Source organism: Lonchura striata, chromosome 2, assembly GCF_050655825.1.
Source record: "Lonchura striata isolate lonStrDom1 chromosome 2, ASM5065582v1, whole genome shotgun sequence".
NCBI lineage: Eukaryota > Metazoa > Chordata > Aves > Passeriformes > Estrildidae > Lonchura > Lonchura striata.
In genome coordinates, this window is record NC_140704.1 from 111,248,467 (window position 1) to 111,269,056 (window position 20,590).

The 20,590-nt window shown below is 38.6% G+C and overlaps 1 protein-coding gene across 23 annotated transcripts in view; it reads right to left on the reverse strand.

Annotated features, from left to right (window-relative positions):
* Positions 1–20,590, reverse strand: part of ZNF521 (zinc finger protein 521) — a 229,754-nt gene that overhangs the window by 184,033 nt on the left and 25,131 nt on the right. The window lies entirely within an intron of this gene.

Below are 20,590 nucleotides of genomic sequence, written 5' to 3' on the forward strand. Positions count from 1 at the left end.
GGCACTGAATGATTTATGCGTGTTTTGCCAGAACCAAGACTTGGGTGAAGATGAACCATCCAACACCCAGACCAGTGTACTGGCAGTGAATCATGGTTAGTTACCAGAGGCACAGAAAGACCAGACACAGACACTTTCAAGACAGGCAAACATGCCTGAATTCTGTGGTGGTGTTCTGTGGTCCTCTTGAGTTTTGATGTTTTGGGCCATGCAGATAAAACCAATGCCCAAACAACCTTTTTGCATAGTGTCAAAGGTTCTCATGGTTGGATTTATGGAGTGAAGTATAGATTAACATTATATTCTGCTACAGAATTTCATCTTTAGAACACTTCAAAACTTTAGCTGATGAAAGATGCCGAAATACCATTATTGCATATGGTTTTATATAAGAATATTATTGCTGTGTTTTGTCAGTTCCTTTGACCCTCAGACTCCTTTCAGCCATCCTTTACAATACTGTTCTCACCCACTAATCTTAGTTAATGTGGAACCTATACATGACAGAGGACAGGTCTCCTGAGGTGCTTTACTCAGAGAATACTCCTCTGGTTATCTCCTGCCCTGTATAAAATCTCCAACTTCATTAATTCAGTTTGACTTATTTTACCACCGTTTAGATCTGCCAGATTTGATGCTACAGGGCCAATTTGGTGTGGGTTGTGTTTTGGCTGCTGTGTGCTGGAGGAGAAAAGAAAATGGAGAAGAAAGCTGTAGTTGAGGTAGGGAATAATTGCGGAGAGTTGAAATAGCATTTGCATACTGATCCTAATTACTGCTCCCATTTTTATGAACTGTGGTAAACAGAGTTTTATAAATTGAAAAAAAAAAAGCTCATGTATTTATTTGTTCTCACACAGGGCTTTTTGTCATGACATTTTATAAACGCCTACCTTGATGTGCCACCAAGGCTTCCTCCCTTAAAACATTTTTCTCAGCCTCTTCGGTCATGGAAGCTGCGGGTGTCATACTCAGACTGTGACTTTGAGGGGAGGGCGTGCTCTCCTCAGACATTCAAAATCAAGCATTCATTATAGCATATGCCATCGAGAATGACTTGTTTTTATATTCTGCTCAGTGAACCAAGATTATCTACTTCACTGAGAAGAGCGATGTAGGAGCCCATCTCCTTTGTTTGTTCTGCTTTCAGACAGACAAAAGGCAAGTTTGATGAATGACACATGGATGCCTCAAAAAGTTGTTAACTAGAACCATTCTATGGTTTCCCACTCCAGAGCTTCACCCTGTCCCTTGTAATATGGCCATCCCCCTCACCTCCAAAAGGAAACTGCCTTATATCTTATCCAAAAATGCTTTTCCCCCCTTAAAATACAGTTGCAAGGATAATTTTCTCATCAGTACAGGTTACAGCTTGTGGTCCAGATCACATTTGCAGTGGGAATTAATGTAATGCTCCCTTTTCATTTCTCCTGGCCAGCAATCACTTCATTTCTGAAGCAGAGTGCTGTGTGAGTCTGCTCTATAAAGCCCTGTCTCATGAGCACTGTAGATGTCCTCGAGGCATGAGTCTGATAGTAGTCCAGGTAACTGTGAGCACCACCTGAGTGAGGCACAGGATAATAATAAAGATGACAGCAGTGCCTGTGCTTCTCTTGGCTGTTCTCTTTTGTTTTCATTTTCTATATTTAAAAAATATCATGCTTCAGCTTAAAAAAATGATAAATAAACCAATGACTCAAATTTCTTGAGGAATTTTTGAGCTGTAACTTTAACAAGAGCTCAAAAAATGACCTGGTAGTATTCTCATGTTATTACCACTCAGCAGATGAACTAGCTGTCTACAGCAGGGTCCTTTCCATCACATGAACACTTGAAGTTTGGGTTGGTGATACTAATAGCACACCCTTGAACTATGTCTCCATTCTTCAACATGACACTAAAAGTGGACTGTGCGGCTCTGGAGCCCTTTGTCAGCTCACAGTGATTGAAAGATCCTCCCTGAGGCTCTTTTCTCCTTAATATCATGCAGAATTTCTGCCTTCTCTTTCAGAAGAAAATTCCTTGTTTAACTTCTCTAGGGTCACTGTATACTAGTGCAAAAAAACAGGTGCAAGACAGGTCTCTCTCTCATGTTAAATTTCTGTATGCTTCAATTCTCCATAGATGATTCACATCATTTCTGGATCAAATTACCTGGTTTTAACTACTGACAGGATCAAATTAACAAGGAAAATGGAATATAAAATGAAACACATTGTAATGAGGGTGTGACACACAGAGGTACTGCTAATAGACAGAAACCTGTTCCCCTGTACAGAAAGGTGCCTGTACACTCTTGTAACTTTCAGCAGGCCAATAGTGAACAGACAAGTTCTACAGATTAGCAATGCATTGGAAATAAACTGCACCTCTGCATTCCATGATAAAGCCTCTGTCACTTGGATTCAGAGGACACAGATGTGAAACTACTGTTTTCTACAAAAATTTGTATTTTTAAGGATTGACTCTAGGAAAGGACTGTCACACCATGGAGACAACATACAACATCATCAAGGAAATTAAGCAGAAACCAGTACATTTCTGTCCTTTGCAAATCAAATACAGACTTGGCACTTGCACACTGTACATTAGAGCAAACATGAAATACCCAAGCTACTGGGGATCCTGCCAGCCCCGGAACTGAAGCAGCATCCTGAGAAAGAGTTGTTTACTCGAAAGTGAATACAACTCTCTTTCTTAGAGAGCTGAACTGCGTGCATGACATTATACCATCCCATACAGATGCAACAGTTACTGCTCACTGCTGCAAGAGTCTTTGCACAGTAATCCAGTTACTCCAGTCTAAGCAATAAGTTTCCTGCTTGATCACTCTCTTTCCTTTTGATACCCAGACCACAATGCGAAATTCTGGGTAACTTCAGCACTACAGGGGCCTGAACATCCATTATTTGTTTGTGCTCAGCCTTCTTTTACTTCACTAAACATGCATACTATGAACTAAGTTTCTGAACAGATAAAGCTTTGGTTCCCAAATCAAACCTGACCATTGCACTAGGCAGAGGGCCCTTTCCTCAGGTATTTTCTTCTTCAATTTCTCTAGCAAACAGCAATAACTAACAGCAAATAAAAAGCTGGAGAAAGCTGCCACAGTAATACCTAACTGCAACTTCTAGAGGAAAGGGTAATCTTTGTATATGTTGAAGTGACTACATTGAAATCCAAAGTTCTGTTCCCTCAATTTGGATGCTAGTTCTGCTTTTAGCATCACTTACTAAAAAACACAGAGATACAATCCTGTTTACTGTTTCATCTGGTCACATTTATTCATGCCAATACTTAAACCTTGTAACTTTCATAAATTAAACTGAAGTGGTAACAAGGGTGAAAGAGCAGAGGACTGTTTTGTTAGCTGTGAGTGCAAAGAGACATGGATTTCAGGCACCTCTGCATCCTTTCAGCTATTAAGATATTTATTCAGCAATTAAAGATTTTAGCAATCATGTTATCCACTTCACCTTACTTAACATGATTTGCCATCCTTTCAGAAAAGACTTTTTGCAAATCTCTAAAATTACTTAAGACTGGAGATCCATTTGCAAGTCATAATCTGGTCTCAATGAGTAACACATTATGGTCAGTAAAATAAATGTTGGTTATATTTTTATGCATACCTATTTTCAAATCATTTGAACAAATTTTTATGGTATATAGATATGCAAAACAGCCAGACTTAACAGATGTTGCCCTCTAATTTTTAAAGCTTCATTCTTTACTTTGGAGTTGCAGAGATAGGTATTAGAGAACTCAGGTAAAACACACACTTCTGAATACATTTCTATGAACAATAGGCATTTGTATAAGAGATTGCTATACTTTTCATGAAGATTCATAGAAAATATTTTCTGAACAAGTTTTGATGGATAGGACCCAGTAGTTTAAATCAACATGTAAGCATGTAGCAAAGTAATTTTGGTCCAAATTTTATACCTCCAGATCTTCTCAGTCAAGTTCAACAAAATTTAAATTCAGAGTCACAAGAATTCAATTTTTATCCCAAATACAATGGTGTAAACTGTTACAGGAAAAGGACAATGTGGAAACCATGTTTTACAGTTTCAGTTTTACAGCTATATGGAAATTTCTTGTGGGAATGACTGGTTGTATATGCATGCACCATTACTTGCTTCTCTGTAACAGTATTAATTGGCATAACTCATATAAGGGAAAGCCTAACTTACAATTCTAATTAAATATGGTCTGCATTGTACCAGTAATTTCATCCTGGAGTGCCATATATTTCTGCTTTTCCCCTTAAGCCAAAGGGGAAAAGGGCACACAACAGTGAGAAATGCAATACCACTGAATAAAGAATCTCTCCTTCAGGTCCTCCATTCCTCACAGTTCTAACAGAGGATCTCCAGCTGCATTTTCCTGCACTTCAACTGCATGATGCTATTTAGAAACGAAGTGAACAGGCAAGGCAGACTTATTGCTATGTCTTTCTTGTGTGTTACTTTTTCTTTTAAAATAATCTGTGCACCTTAATGCCCTAAATTTGGACTGGAGCATTCCTGAATAAAAATTTCCTGGTATATCATTTCACTCCATATGCAAAAGTTTCCTTCACTTACAGCCTTAAAGGAATGGTGAAAAGCATTAGATTGTGGGATGATTAAAAGAACAAAGCAATGTGGAGAATGTTATTAGTCAGTGAAATTACTTACCTGTGCCTATAAAGTTAAATTCTTGTCTGAACTGCTTTTCAGACTGCAAATAATTTCTTTATATATACATATATATATATATATATTATATATATATTTCTTCTACTCGGCTTAGAGAAAACTGGTGGCTTTGGGCCCCAGACAAGAGAAGAGACCACTAAGTGTGCAAGAAGGGTATCTTTTAGGGAAACAGAGTGTTCCAGGATCATAACCTCATGTGTATCTCACCTTAAGTAATTAAGTTCATTTTTTATTTAATTTTTAATTTTTAAGCATCCTCAAAACCTTTCTGAGACACTGTGAGGATAAATACACCAAAGGCTTAAGGCAAAGAAGTACTGTCACATCAGGAGCTAAATCCCAAATAGGGAGCATTTAAGAGAGACATTCTCAGTATTTCTCCACCAATCACTGCAAAATGGAAGTTCAAAATTATTTTAAAAAATATATACCTGTATAGCTGTATGCCTTTCTCTGTATGAAAACATTAAGTTACTAGTTGTCTACACAAAGCAGAGGATTCTAACATAAGTAAGAATAAGTAAGTAATTACTTATGAAAAATTTGTCTAACTCATTATCCTCACCTGGTCACCTACAGATTCCACTATGCATTCTTTGAGCCTCTTTCATGAAGGTTGGGTTTTCAGGATTCAAAATTTTAAATAGCTTGAAATTTACTCACAGCTTAACAGTGGAAGAAATGAGTGGACTTTAAACCTATTTTCTTCATGAGGGAGCAATGGCTTTCATTAATTTTCTTGTCAACAATTAAATAGAAACATTTCCTCACTTTCTTCCTCAAATCTGTATTGAATAACCATGTTGGTTCTTTCATTTATGAATATACTGAAAGGACAGACAAATAAACATAACAAAAATCCTTAAAATGAGAAACAATAGTTTCTGATGAATGGATTTCTACTACTCATAAGTATTTAAAAAAAAACCTGGCATCACAAACACACATCATTCCCTTTCTACCAGCACAAGTATCTTCTGTATTCTAAACAAATATAATACAGAATGGAAGAAAGGTAAGAAATTTTAAAAATTAATGAGAATTTGGGGGTGAAGACAAGAAGTTATAAAGACCCAGCCTTGAACAATAAGGCAATGTGAACAAGGTTAATATTCTGTGAAATTACTTAACTTTAACTGTAAAGGTAAATTCTAGTCTGAAGTTTACTAGCTTTCAGTCTGGGAATAATTACTTTATGCTTCCTCAGCTTAGAGAAAACAGTGGTACTTATGGTAATGTTGTGAAAGTAAGCTTAGTGAATGGGTCTAATTTTAAATATCAGAGAGGAAATAATTCACCAAATATGCCTTAGATGAGGAATAGGAATTTTGTTCTTTCCTCCTTTCTGCTCCAGCTAATAGAAAACAGTGTAGACTGGATACAGAAGGATCATGCCAAAGAACAGAAGACTACTCATGAGATCAGATTTGGAGTCACAAATTTTAAGGCAAAATAACTTTATTTAGCTATTGGTCTTAGAATGATTAATACACTCACTATGATGAACTTCAAATTAACTACATAAATCTGAACCGGGTCTGTTAAAAAAAATAAATTAAAAAACAAAAAGCCAAAGAAACAGAAATAGAGGGAGAAGTATAAGATCCTGCAGGCATTTTGCTCAGACAGGCTTCATGTTTCTTAAAATATGGTACACCTGATTGTGCCCATGAGGTCTGAAAAATGGGAGTGCTGCATTCTTTACTTACACAATAATTTAACATTATACATGCTATTTTTGAAGCATTTCATCAGTGTAGGCTAATTATCCATGTATAAATATAGATACTTTTTGGAGATGGACAGATTCTTGAGGGGAGAAAAAAAAGACTGTCCATGTTTCTTATAGATTAAATGGTACCAAAATTCTAATTGAAAAATATATTTTCAGTTGAAACATAGAATTTAATTATGCTGGGATTTTAACATAAAACACCTTTACCGGCAAATCCTGTTATACAAAAGACAACTACAGAGTTCTGTATTGGAGCCATGTCCCTAAAGCTAATATGCAATCTAATTAACATGCAATTACTCTTCTTTCGATGTGATTTAACTGCTCATTGAGAAACAGTAAGAAAGAAGAGTCTCTTATCTAGCATTTTAAGCAATGTATAAGAATGAAGAAGAAAAAGGATACTACAATGAACAACTTAGAGTCAGACAGAAGTTGCAATATATTCTTAAGAAAAAGATGCTTGCTGAAAAATTCTCTTCCAACCAAAGAAAGGACACTTCCACAGGAGCAGAGGAAATGTTAACAACCATTTTTACATTCAAAGTAAAATTTCTTCAGTTCCAGTATCACCAAGAGCAACAATAATGAAATCTTATTTTAAGTCAATAACAAAATAATTAAATTTTCTTTTTCATTTGTTTTTAAAAGACGTTCTCTGCTTTTCCCATTTCCCTTCCTCAGAAGTAGGCATAAAGTTCTGATAAAACTATATACTTCATTAAGAAAATAGCTAGCAAGCCTATAAACTATGCAAATAACATTTGGATTGCAAACCACATTGACTGCACTTGGCTGATGGAAGAATGATTATTCCATGTCTCAATTCACTAAGAGCATATTGACTACTTACATACACAACACTTCCTGTACACCTAATAGTTTCCATAGTTTGGTAAACACATTCCACATATCACAATTAAAGGCTTCAAATCCAGACTTTTCTTCCACAGAGTATACTGTATTTATACATCCAAGAATGTTATGGAAAGAAGGGGTGGAATGCTACATGCATCTTATGGCAATTGTACTGGGGTCTGTTAAAACACGTGGTTTGATTTTTAAGCTATGCAATAAGAGGCAGAACCCCAAGCTTCCATAAGTGTGTATTAGAAAGCATACATTATGCCCTCTATCAAAAATTACATAATTTGACAGCAAAATGTATTAGTAAGCCCATAATTACCTTAAACATCTGCCACACAGTCAACCCTCTGGGCTCACAAGTCAAAATATTGTGCTAGAGCTCCCTGAGAGCAGATATAAGGAGACAAGGGAGGGCCAGAATACAACTTTAGGGTTGAACAGTACTCTGAGCCTCTTCCCCCTTGACTCAAAATATCTGGGACCAACAGGCCTTGGAAGCAGAATGGTTTCCCCAGCTATGCTATGGCTGGGTTAGCAGGGCCAGCCTTTCCCTGTGCATAGTGATAGAGCTTGTGCTGCCAGTTACCCCTGAAACAAAGGTGCGACAAAGAAGAGCCAGACCATTCTGAAACACAGAACTTCCATGAGTACTACTCACCTGGAAAGCAAAGCATCAGCCAAGTTTTGACAATGTGCATGTGGAATAAACCACCCACTCGCATCTCAGAACTTGTGATGCTTTCTGTGGACACTGAGATCCTGTGGCATTTTTCACAAGGACAGGAGGCTTGCTACTTTATTCTTGGACAGTTTCCTGTTTCCCCCTGCTATGTCTCATAGGTCTTAGCTGCTGTCTTCTGCAAAGCTGGCTACATTTCATGCTATTGTAGGTAAATAATTGTAAAAAATAAAAAATTGGAACTTAGAGAATGAAAGGTCTTGTGCAATTCTTACAGGTATATAAAACATAAGGCTTCCCCCCATGTAAAGAACAATTCTGATACAGTGAACATGTATTTATTCACCACAGCCCTGTTCACCACCCTCATGGATCTACTGACTGAGGTGAAGTTTCAAAACCAATGTATGAAAAAAAAATCAGTGGGAGTCAGCATACAGAGGTGTTCTTTGATTTCCTATCCAAGATGATGAATTTTGTAAGAGCTAGAATTCAGCCTTTAATTTGTATTGGGCCTCTTTCCATGCCCATAGAGGAGAGCTGCATAAGTAATTTTTAGGCAGTCCAGGCACAATCCAATAACTGAAATGCAATGGAAAGGGCTTCATGCCTCTCATGAAGCCAAGTCTGTATCCACAAACTCACCCTCAACAGTATGTCAGGGCCAGCTGTGCCTGCACTGACAAAAAAAAAAAACATATGCTCTGTGGAATTCCAAACCCTCTTTTGTCCCAAGCTATGAGGGGCAATTGTTCCCACCACTTAGGAACTTCTGATACATTCAGTAGTATCCATTTTGTGTATTCCTAAAAAACATACAGAAGCTGGAGCATTTACAGAAATGCTTTAAAAGTGATCAAATCAAGAATGAACCTGTTGCAATGGATGACTGTGCAAATAACAACACGGGCTGTAGACCTGAGATTGCAGCTATAGTTTTGGTTCCTATAAAAAGCATCATCAAGTCCAGCAGAGGCTTTAGAACAAAACCAAGTATTTTGAGTGAATTTCATTCTGTTATTTTTTCTGAAATAATGGAGTACTCAATAGGAATAGTAGCACTACTAGAGATATTGGAGTACAGGAAAAAGGGAACAAACCGTAGAAGAGTGGAGTGCAAAAGAAGGGAGAACAGACAAGAAGGAGAAGCAGTGGGAGCTTCCAGCACCACATAAAACCATTCCTGCCCTTCTCAGCCAAAGGGAGAACTGCAGGGATACCTGACCTGCTGATAGAGCAAAAGGCAATAGAAATAAAAGCACAACTCCAGAAACCCTCAGTAAAAGAATCTAAAGTATCGAGCTAACGAGGACAGAAAAGTAGTCTCAGTAGCAAGTACACTAAATAACAAGATAAAAATCAACTACAGTGGCAGGCAGAGAGAGTCACGAAAGAGTCAGAATCTAATGTTAATAAGATAAACTGCATTCTTCCATTTCATCAGCCTTTTCTTTACCAGGGAGCATGTGGTATCATGGCTGACAGGGGAAGCTTTTCCACTTTCAAACTTACTTGCCATGGGAAGCTGTTGACAAATAACTGTGGTTAATACCACAGCCTGTCACTTGTTTGGGAAGTGCTATTTGAAAATAAGTTAGTTAAGCACTGACTATTTTAAAATGACAGAGCAATAGGAAGGCAGAGATCAAGGGGGCAGGGAGAAGAATTCTGAGAGAAACTGAATGAGAATTTGAACTCATGAGTAGAAATCCTGCCCTCTGTGAACATAATAATGACTTTTCCACTAGTTTCAGTGAAGCAAAGATTACAGACAGCAACCTATGGACAAAAATTGAAAAACATTCTCCAGTCAGGCTTGACAGATGCCAGTGCAGAAACAATTATCCTGTAATACACAATATTCTAATCATAACATAACAGAAGAAGCAAATATTAAATCTGTTTTAAGTATTTCAAAGGCAGTTTGGAAGAATAATTAGAATCATACAGAAACGTGTGGTTATTGACACACTAAAATAGTTCAGGTCAAAGAGGTGTTGCTTAGAAACTGAATTTACAGGGAAAATTGAACATGCTCAGTGTTTTGCAAAAATCCAAGTATCATTCCTCGTCATGTACTGAAGTCAGATAATAACAAGAAGAAACAAACACATGAAAAATTAATAACATTAATTAATGTGTTAATGGGAAAACTGATGTGTTATGCACTCATGCTGAAGCCTGCATTTTTCAGAGAAAGGTGAATTAGCAACTGCCAGCTTCATTTCCCTGTGCTTTGCTTTTACAGCTGCTAGAAGCCTTGCAAAGTACTTGAAAAACTTGACCCTTCTCCAGCCTCCCTCGCATGAGTCACTCAACCTTCCTTCAGTCATTAGACTGCACTTCCTGCTGGGATCCAGCAGTAAAACAAATGAGAGACACCAGTTCTGGTCACAGTGATGGAGGTAATAAACCAGTGACAGGTATTTTTTATGAAATTTAAAACTAATTCCCATATATTTTACATATCGACTAAGTGCAAATCTGTGGTACTATCTTATGTAGAGCTCTATTTCAAAAGACATCTTGACATGCTCCAGTCCATTCCCTGTCTTGAAAGAATACTTTCCTTGGTTTTGCATGAAGGCAAAATAATTTCCTGCATTTTATATGCTTCAGCAATATTACAGACAAAAATATTAAATTGCTTTACTTATACATGTATAACAACTTGATTTTGATAAAACTGACAAGAGTAAATTTGAACCAAAATTTCACACATGAAGTTCCAGCCTTTCATATCATTATTAAATCCATGACAAATACTTCTTGAGAAGTTTGAATATTTCAGAAGTTGATTGCCAGTTCATCTTTTAGTTTCAATGATAACCTTCAGTTCTACCATGTCTTTCATATGTCTGCATTTTTGGGAAACCCCAGTTTCTTCCCCCAGGAAGTAAATCCCAAATTAAGCATCCATTGAGAGAACCAATCACACCTAGTCAGACAAAATTAATAACAAATTTACACTTTTCTGTCCATAGATCTTCCTGGTATTTTAGTTTCAAACTTGCCTAAAATTACACTAACTGTGCTAAAAGAACTCCTGTTCCCATAAATTCCTTGGGTTCATTCCACAGTGTACACAAGAGACTCATCCTTTTAAACTTCAAGGAGTTCCCATTGCAGTGTAGAAGAGAAAAATTCAGAGATTATGGAATAATCATCTCCAAATCGATCAATTTCCCCTGAAGGTAAAAAACTGAAAGAAAGAAAAAAGTTGAACAGTTCCAGCTTGCTTTCTTGAAGGGAAAGTACCCCCAGGGCGTGTTGTAGAATGATCCCGAACTCTTGCTCCCGATGCTTATTAAGAGCTCATAGATATCAGTTACACTACAGCATTCCAAAATTATAACCCCAGCTAAGGACTATGACCTCTTAGCACAAGTACAGGGATATAAAATTAGGAATATTATGGGTCCACACTAAGAAAGAATTAAACTCAACTATCAGTCATTTTGGGAGAGCAGTTGGAATAAATGGCATAGCTGGGGTCTTGCAAAAGACAGAGGAGCTTTAGTAAAAGGAACTTCAGGTTCCAGCATTTTCCATAGATGCAGCACCCTGATTTATACCTGATCATTACAACGGATTTCCACAACAGAAAAGGTGTCTTTTTTAAAAGGCACAATATATTGCTCAGAACACCCTGGGTAAATTAAAAGGTGCTTTCCCTTTGTCTTAAACCAGTAACTTACTAACTAACAGAGTCACCATATAGAAACAGAAGCGACTTTGCAACCATGTCAAACAGAATATTATGCCAAGACCAGGCAGGGACAGAAATGTTTTTAAGGACCTTTCTGCTCCAACAACTATTTTTTTTTCCCTAAAAAGTGGGGTTTTAGACCCTCCACATGATGCTTAAAAGGATAAACAAAGCCCATATGGGTGGTGTGTTAGTGAACTACCACATTGCCTGGAAGCCTTAACACTCTACAGCTGATTGTATAAACATGAATTAAGGTTTTTCTCCAACTGTATTAAGCAAAGTGTTAAAGAGCTGTGGGGCATTTTGTTATATTTGGTTTTCAAGCTATGAATTTAACTACTGAACATATAAGTAATGATAATCTGTTGTACCTCCCATTCTGTTCATTTCAAAATGGTAATTAAAGTGAGCACCAATAATAAAACCAGCAAGTATTTCAAGAAAATTATTTTAGAAGGTGAAGGAAATTCACCACTTAAAAAGGCTAATTTGTCATGGCAACAAGACCCATTTTGTAATACACTGACAATATATGACAAATATTCCAGTAAAATAGAAGCATAAAATAAACAACAGGTATTTACTCCAAGGTAATTGATTCTCTGAAACACTGTAGTCAGTATGGACTGTAGGTGTATATACATACATACAGGCAAGACAATCGTTATTTCATTTTTAATAGTGTGTCTATTAGAATCATACACATGAATTCCCATTGTACTAGGTAAAGGTCAGGGTAGCTATGACCCTGTATCAGCAGCAGCTTTACAATTCAAAGTCTGTATAGCTGAGGACTGTGAAAAACAAGACAAGCTTGGCCACAGGATCCATATTGATTACAACAGTAATTGGAAGGAACATAGTTATCATAGGGTAAGTAATGACTATTTTTTCTTCTTCACATATGTGCCAGTGTTGATGATTCCCCTACCCCCTCTGGTTCTTTCCCTGCAGGCAACCATCTTCCTTGGACAACAAGAATTAGGAATTTCAGCTGCATAGATCAAATAGTGATTATAGTACTGCTTTCCCAAAACAGGAATGAGCACGGATGGTTACGTCCTGCACAGAATGCCTGATAAAGGTCAGTGGATTACCTCATGTCATCACCTGGCAGATCTCAGAAATTGGAGCTGCTTCTCAAGCAGGCAGGAGATGTCACTTGAACACTCAGAGAGCAAGGTAACTTTTCAATGGGAAAGTCACAGTAGCCAAACAGTAATGCAGAGAGATACCCTGTACTGCCCATTTGGAAATGCTGTGAGGAAACGGCTTGACCTTTAGAACACCCAGCAGTGGCTATAAATAAATGGAACAACAGACTGTCACTGTAATAAAGCAAAGTTCTGGATCTAGCCAGGACTGATTTTCAACAGAGTGCCAGGGAGGCATTTGAACTAACTCTGAAAAAGCCAGGGAGCTGGCCAAGTCAGTGCTTCGAAACAGGGGCAGTGACATAGGGTTAGCTTGGAAACCACAAAATATCAAAGTTAGAAGAGTTTTGGTTTGTCATAAAAAGAGAATTTATTACATTATCATGGATCCTCCCAGAACCTAATGATACTGCACTCACCCACAACAGAATGTCAGGTGCTCCCAGTTAATGCTCTCATAGTTGTATGTCAAAAGAGCACCACATAGGTATATTCTCTGCTGTAGCCTAGGACTATGACTGTAAGTCATTCTGCTAAGCACAGCTTGGGAAGAAGCTAAACCAAGGTATATTGTTTATGTAAAATGCTGGTTTTTCTCAAGGGAGATCTTACTGCTTTCTATAGCCACCTGAAAGGAGGTTGTAGCCAGGTGGGATAGGCCGCTTCTCCCAGGCAACAAGCAACAGGACCAGAGGAAATGGCCTGAAGCTGTGCCAGGGGAAGTTCAGGTTGGACCACAGGAAGAAATTTTTCACTGAAAGGGGGTTAAGTACTGGAACGGGCTGCCTATGGAAGTGGTGGAGTCACCATCCTTAGAAGCATTCAAGAAACAACTGGACATGGCACTCAGTGTTATGGTTTAGTTGACGGGGTGATGTTCACTCCAAGACTGGATTCAATGATCATGGAGATCATTTCCAACTTTAATGATTTTATGATTCTAAACCAGACTCTGGGTGACAGATACATGGTCATACTTTAAGCCTGCAAACCAATGTATTGTTGTCTTCAAGATTCACTTCTATCTTCACTGAAAGTTTTAATTGTGAACGTCTGAGCAGAAGTCATCAAATGCTTGGTTCATGTGTGTGACAACCAAGTCCCAGGATGGCTGGATTCACGTTCCAGACAAGAATGTATGCCTTGGGTGTTAAGAGCAATTTGGACCAGCTCTGCTGCCTACTCTGTTTGCCCAGTAAGCCTTGAGAGCCCCATACAAGATCCCAGATTATTTAAGTGTGAAAGATAGCAGAGGTACAGTTCTACCAAGAACTAGACCTGGTAGCCCCTGTGCTGGGGCTGCCTACACCAAACCCCTTTGCCAATGAGAGAACTACAGTCTCCAGTTGAGCAGTTTCTGAGCAGTTGAGCAGGAGTCCTGAGCCAGCAAGGGAGTGTCTCTGTCCGTGGTACTCACGGAAGCAATGGGGCCCTCACTGGTGCAGGGCTGTGGGATCAGATCTGATACCTTGAAATTGTGTTGGGAATTCAGGTTCCCATGGTGCAAAGTCTTTGGTGGACATGTGGAGCAGATAAACCAACCAAAACTCTTTCTAGAACGTGCTAAGAAAATCAACAGCCTTTTTAGTGGTAGAAAATCAGGCTAGAATAAGAGGAAAATAGGAAGAAAAATTGAGGGAAAATATCAATGAAAGATATACAGGAAGCACTCAAATTCTCTTGGAAGACACTGCTATCTTATTCTCCCACCTCTTGTAAGCGCCAAGAGTCCTGGCACTTACAATTAATACTCACAAACAGGTTTGCTACAGGGGTCCCCCAAGTCAAAAATAACAGTTCCATAATACAGACCATCAGCTGCTTTCTATTACAGGGGGTCACTGACAGACAACTCAGGAAGTGCTACAGGCTGCTTTTAAAACACCCAGGAGACGAAGATCTACTGGTTTCATGACTGATTAACAATCTCAAGAGCAGAGATTAATGGTTTCCAAGCAAAAGGGAAGAGGTTTATGCCTCCTTGCTCATGTTGGCTGTTCATCATGGATCCTCAAGATAAGCACAGGGATTTTGAACAACAGTCAGAAGGCTGTGCTTTCTACTTTCACAGCTTCCAGCTGCAGTGTATACAAGTTCCCTCCATATCTAAGAATAATTTTCACAGAGTTTTGATACAAAAATCTAGGTACACCATTATCAAGACCTTCATCTATCCTCGATAGAAGAATGAAGTTTTGCATATGAACTTCTGTATGGCAGACTCTGTATAGCCTTGGCCATTCAATACTGCATATAAATCTTCCATCCACGTTCAGTAAGAAGCTTTACATTGCTCTTTGAATTCAAAATTTAAATCTTCGGAGGCAGAAGCTGTAATTACCACCCTATTCCCCTTCTGCCCCAAATATCAAGGATTTGGAGTTGCAGATACAGGTCCTGGACCAAAAAATAATGAAAGGATGTGAGGCTACAAATTACAAATTGCAAATGTGGTTGGCTGGGACAAGAAACTGGAGATAAGCATCTGCTTTCCACTATCTGTCAAACAGAATATCATGTTGTAGAAAAGAAGTTAGAAGTTTGTGGTTTGAATCAAATGGAAAAGTGGAAGTATGTCTCTCTAATACAGCAAAGGAAAGAGAGGCCTGAGCTCAAGTCCCCAGTCCAAACACTGTTTGTCTTTTATTCAATAACTATTTAATGTAAAATCCATATGCAGTCCTTGGTGCAGGAATTCTCTAGAGAAACAGAATGGCTCTCTCAAGTGAAGTAACTGTACTTGGCAAACAGTGCTTGGCAGTGTGCCACCAACTGCAATGAAGCAGATGAATATGCTTTTGGTGCATCATATACTTAACTTCTTAGGGTTCTTGTCCTCAGAAACACTTTGATCAAGCTCTGATTTTTTTCTGTGATGCTGAAATGACCAAGGAGTATAGCCATGTATCTTTTCTCCACACATGTAGTGGAAACTGAAAAAGTAATGACAAGAAATGCAATATATTTGGCCAGGATTCTTTTGCTAGCAGGCAGGATTCTTTTATTCTAGGTAGGATATCAAAGCATGGTAACACCAAGTGTTCACAAGATTTGTCTCGTGGTCTCACTGTGCACAGCATACATCCTTTGGGACAAAATCCCCTGGAAAGTTTTCAAGTATTCTAGTGAAGAAGATGGTCTTGGCATTGCCAACTCATTCAGAAATATGAAAGACACTAGGAAGAAAAGTGGAATCTCCAGTGGAATCTCCATTGCCTCCTGTTTGCTAAGTCCCTGATCACTCACAGTGCATGCTGTCTGTGAATCTGTTAGGTACCACAAGCTCTCATATGTAAACACGAAAGTGTTTCTCAGGATGATGACGAAAATTAATTTTGGTCATAATTAGAAATACTGACTTATCTAGGACTTATTCCACCCTTGTAATACTCCAGTGCTGATGGAGACCAGCGCTCGGAACAACGGACCCCTAATACAGTTCTGGAACTCTTTTCAGAGGGCATCAGAGAGGAATCTCTGAGCAAGGCTAGAGAGCAGGACTGCATCTTTTCATTGGCAGGGGATACACACAGCTATGACTAGTAACCTTTTCAACATCACAAACAGCTTAGGTGATAACAGGAATGGCTATCAGCTCTACCTGACATACTTACTCAACCTGTCAGAGCTCTAGAACTAAGGCAGAGCCCAAAGCATAAGATGGAGTCTACCTAACCACCTAAAGGTACAATAAAGATTCCCAGTGGAGAAATACCTAACGTATTTTCCCTCAGGACACCCTTAGCGTTGAAGCTACAACTGTATATGATTCAGTAGCCTGCTTTCAGGCAAGTTTTGTAGACTGTGAGGCCAACAGAGCGAGTAGGGAAGTCCTGTAACATGCACTGTGTCTATTCATGCTCAGGTGGAGAATGGCAGATTGTGTGCCAGCATGTCCACTTCTGCTGAGTTATTCAGCCACTCGGCCAACTAGATTGTTCACTGCATGTTTATGCTTCTTGTTCTAGTATTACTCAGGTTATGGCTGAGATTTCTGATGCCAAATTGACCTACAGGGTCTAGAAGCTTGAGCTGGATACCTCTGTGCACGGAGCCAGCCAGTGGAAAGGAAGGTCTCACACAGACATGGGAGACTTCATAAAGCAGGATCCCTGAGGACTGAAAGGGAAAATAAACAGCACAAAGCACTGTGCAGGGAAAAGGGATTATAAATCAAGCTGGAGAAAATAAAAACACGTGTCTGACACATTGTGTCCTACCAACAGCATATATGGCAGCAAGGCAAAAGGTTAAGTGTCCTTTCCTAGTGGCAGAAGAGAAGAGAAGATGCAGTTGAGGGTTTCTCAGTAGAGGACCATGTCTGATCCTGCATTCAAATTTCTCCAGTGAGACCCAAACTGACATATACTAGAAAGACATCAGGCTCATAGCCATGCTAATTGGACCCTTTGCTTATAAACACATTATAGAGGATGACAATGTGCAAGTGGCTTGAGTTATTAAATTAAATGCTTCAGGAAGAATACAGTGTGAAAAGCATTAACATCAGAGAGCAGAGAGAAGCACTATTAAATCCATATTTTTATTGCCAATCTTTTGTATTGACTAAATGAATATAGCTCAGCATCTTACCTATCCTTGGTTACAAGTATCACAAAAAATTTTTTGGAACTTTTCCCCCCATTTATCCATTATCTGTATTCCACAAACATCACAGGAATTGTCAGCAATTAACATAAATAAATCATCACCTTTTCAGAGAAAGCTTCAGTTCAAGAATTTCAGATGATAGCAAAAAATATTACTAAATAGCTCATGAAGGGCCTGTTCCATCCCTCACTGAAGTCAATGGGAATCTTTTCACTGACTTCAATGGACACTGGATCAGACCCAAATTGAAAAGATCAATAGCACACATATTAGGATGAAAGAGCAGCTATGCCCTCCTCCAGAAAAAAGAACATTCAAACAACAGATTACAGAAAGGAACCAGTTGGGGAGGACTTTTTTCTCCTCCTTTGAAAAAAATCTGCAAGAGAGCATCAATTCAAGATCCTGAGACCTGAATCTCACAGAGTTGTGAGTAACTCTCATCTTCCACTGTCCTCTGAATAGGTGGGGGTGACTGACACTTTGAGAGATTGGGAGCACTGTTTAATAAACCAGCTCTCTTCCCCTCATTCCAATCCTTGGTTGAGAGTACAAAATAAAGATTTAATAAAACAATTTACTCCTTCCACTGAACTGTCAAAACTTCAGAGAAACACATCTGATATCTTCAAATACAAAAAACTAGAAGCTCAAATATCAATTAGAGCACCTTAAGTGGCAGGCCCGATTCTCAAGCATGTTACAAGGTTGGTAGAACTAGGGGCAGTCAAAACACTGTGACACTCAAATGTAGTGTTTCATATTCAGGGTTTTACTAGAGGGTAAATGTGCCTTAAACCATTGTTTTTTCATCCTATTTGTTCCATCAACATAATTGTTGATTTTACCCAATATAACTAAATGGAAAAAGACCATACAACTGGATTGACGTGCACAGTTCGTAAATTCTCAGTGTTGTTCCCTATGCATCTCACAGAGCATCTCAGTGAAGCTCAGTAGAATCCAGAAAAGCTGCAGCAGCTGGCTCAGCCATCTAAAGAAAAGAGTTTGGAGGGCTTTGTAACTTAAATGTGGCATCCAGAGGATGATGCCCTGGCATTTTTACATAATGCCTGAGATTAAGACTGGAAAAATCTCATCAAAATAGATGATACACTCTGCCCTCCTCTAGAGAGGACATAGTTGATCCAAACAGCAGAATACAGTAGGAAAAAAGTAAATTTTTTTTAAACCTCTTGCCTTTCATTAACAACTTAGTGACAGACTTATTAGTAGTCACCTTAAGAGTGTCTCCTAATTTCAGTGGGACTCCTCCAAAATGAGACAACCAGACAACTGTATAAGACCCTGTTGCACCAGGGGACTGTAATGAGAAAGGGAAGGCACAACCAGCCCTTCTTGATAACACTTGCTTTTAAAAAATCTTTGAGCATGGCACCCAAAGGTGCTTGTGGAAGAGAAAGACAAGAGTCCAGGGAGTTTTACTACAATGCTATAAGCAAACCTTATTTTTGTCAAATATATATTGTGTTTCAGAAAAGAAAGGCTTCTTTCTGTCAACTGTTTGTCACAGATTATCTAGGAATAATCTCATCCAATGAGGTTGTTTTGAATAATGTGTCCCTAGTGTGAGGTCACACATGCACCCTAGGACCCTGCATTGAATCTACCTCACTAACAACTGTAATATTATTTTGCTTAAGAAGAAATCCTCAACTTCAGCCACGTCATTCAGGCCCCCTTTTCAACGCTAAGGGTGTATTTAGGTCATTTATATTTAGAAACAGAGGACAGTTGGCTTTTTGTCAACTTTGTACTCAGAAGGGTGTGTAGTTTCAGTTTTTGTTCACTTAGCTTTCAAACAGCCTGGTCTCTACCCATTCACTATCACAAGTTTCCTTGAAAGAGAGGCAAAGATATTTTTAGGAACTTAATTTTCTTCAAGATTTATTCTTATTTCCCCATCCTCTGCTATCGTATGGGTATTCCTACCTTCACACATGCACCTCAGCTTGATTAATCCAGCACCTTTATTTTCTCTCATTTAGCAGCACAGCTCTCAGCAAGAACTGCTGTGTTCAAGAGCAGTGGTCCAGGATTCTTCCTATTTACTGCTCCCCTCACCTGCTTTTCTTCAGTTTCTTAACCCAACTATGCAAGCACTGCTCAATGCATTCTGCTTGCAGCTTTAAATCAGAGAAAACACTTGGTAGAAGGGGGCAGCAACTAACTAACCAGAAAGGAGAGACAGCTGTATCAGAACAAGGTAAAAAACCCACAGGGATGAATAAATGGGATCTGAGACAGTGAAGGGGAGGGCCAGGGGACTCAGGAAGGGTGTGTGCTTTCTTGGAGAGGAAAGGAAGAGACAAGTTAAGCCACTAATTTTCAACACAGAAAGAGAAAAAGAAAGAAGTATAAAGAAAACAAGAGAAAAATGTTTAAGTTATTTAAAGTCAAGAGAGCATATCCATACTGCCAGAAATCATGAGCACTGTAGAAAAATACATTCTGGAAGTTTGTAGGAGTGATTAGAAAATGATTGAATTGATTGTATCTCAAGTCAGAAATACATTTTACAGGCAAGAAAAGGCAAAGCAATATATTAATAAAAGTAAATACTTCTTGTGGCAGCAGATTTTCATCTTCCATAATTTGAAGTGAGGATTAAAATCATTTGACAGATCCACATTACTTCCTCAACCTTTTTCTACTCTTTCCCACTTATTCCTCTTCTGCTCGTCATCTTTTCAATCTCAAGAGTGGTACTGCTATCTGACTTTTATGTCTCATTCTGACAAGGCTTAGCCTATGGACCTATTGGAACCAAAATTCAGGAAGCTCTCCAAACATAAGCACACACAGATACTTTCTAAATGGAAAGGGAATATTCTCACTTGCAAAGTCACAATAAATAAAGGTTTTTAACAAAAAGTACATTTTACAGGGTACAGGCTAAAAATAAATCACTAATTAAAAATATAAGTGCCTTTCTCTTGACACTGAGCCTGTTTAGACCTACAGTGTGTACCTTTCAAAAAACCTACTATATTTAAATTTAGCTGATTTCACATGGTGTTCCCAGTTAGGGGGCGGTCTACAATAATTTCAATGAGGAATCTAGGTGCTAGACAGGTCCATTCAAACAGCTCTACTCAGTTCAGT